Genomic DNA, 1,313 nt, shown 5'->3' on the forward strand with positions numbered 1-1,313 from the left:
CACCCCAGCAGCACCCCACCTCCAGCTTCACCTGTACCCCCAGCAGCACCCACCCCTACCCCCAGCAGCACCCCACCCCCAGCTGCACCCTCACCCCAGCTGAACCCACACCCCACCTCCAGCAGCACCCTCACCTCCAGCAGCACCCCATCTCCAGCTTCACCTATACCCCCAGCTTCACCCCCACCCCCAGCAGCACCCCCACACCCAGCATTACTATTTCATCTGAGACACTTACATGATGCAATCCAGGGTTTGTTTTATTTATTTATTTATTAATTTATTTATTTATTTATTTGCAATCCAGGTTTTGAACCAGCTTTGTGAGGAGCATATCTTAGACTGTGCAATGCCCCTTCTAGAACTTGCTTTGAGGGCTTTGTTTTCCAAGTTTCCAAAAATATTTAGGGTGGTTTTTTTTTTCCTTCTCTCTCTTATATAATTGCTGTTAGCACGTTTTCACACACTTCAGGGGGAAAATAGGTTTCTCATCAACATGACATGCCAAAAATGAGTAAGAAAGCTGAGAACTCTGGAGAGGACGTTGTTCTAGTTCATCTTTTAGACAGGAAAGTGCCTGAGTTGTCACTTAAGAATGCGGCATGGGAGTACAGAGGCGCCAAATCCATCGCAGGAAAAGGATTGTGGGGCTTAGGTGAGGACTGTTGTGTGGCTAAGAGCAGCCCACAGACTTAGGCTAGTTGTGGACGGCAAAGAAGATTGGCCTGAGTATCGGTACAGTGACACCCTGGGATGAGAGACTGTTCCCCTGGATTAGTGTCTGGAATGTTCTGCACTTAAAATGCAGGGCTGGCTGAGAGGAAGAAGTAGTTTGTGTGTGTGCCACAATACTTGGAATTCTTGCCAGTGGCAAAATTTGTCATAGTCAATGAATGGCTGTTATTAGGTTCAGAGCGACTACGATCCTAATCAGGGCCCAGGACCTGATGGACTTGGCTCTGCTATGGCATTTGGCACAGATTCCACCACGAAGAAGCAGACTGGCCAGCAGCTCTGACAATAAGGTCTGGGATTTTGCAGGGCAGCCTGGCCCAGGGAGAGTTGAAAGGAGTGCACTGTAACAGGTCATGCTGGCACAAGAGGAAGCCATGGCGGCAGGGGCCTGCCCTGAGCAGAGCTCTGTGTTGAAATGTTGCCCAAGAGGCTCTTTGCGTGATGGTTTCTATGGATTGCGGTCCAAAGAAGGTGAAGCTCTGTCCCCGTGGGTGCAGGCACCCACTGTCCTGGTGGAAGACTGGTTCCAAAAAGAGTGAGTCTGGACCTGGTCAGCCTCCTTCTCCACTTACCTCCAG

At 50.1% G+C, this 1,313-nt stretch overlaps 1 protein-coding gene across 3 annotated transcripts in view; it reads left to right on the top strand.

Annotated features, from left to right (window-relative positions):
- Nucleotides 1–1,313, top strand: part of Pde8b (phosphodiesterase 8B) — a 224,804-nt gene that overhangs the window by 148,061 nt on the left and 75,430 nt on the right. The window lies entirely within an intron of this gene.

The sequence above is a fragment of the Microtus ochrogaster genome, chromosome 19 (genome assembly GCF_000317375.1).
Source record: "Microtus ochrogaster isolate Prairie Vole_2 chromosome 19, MicOch1.0, whole genome shotgun sequence".
Taxonomy (NCBI): Eukaryota; Metazoa; Chordata; class Mammalia; order Rodentia; family Cricetidae; genus Microtus; species Microtus ochrogaster.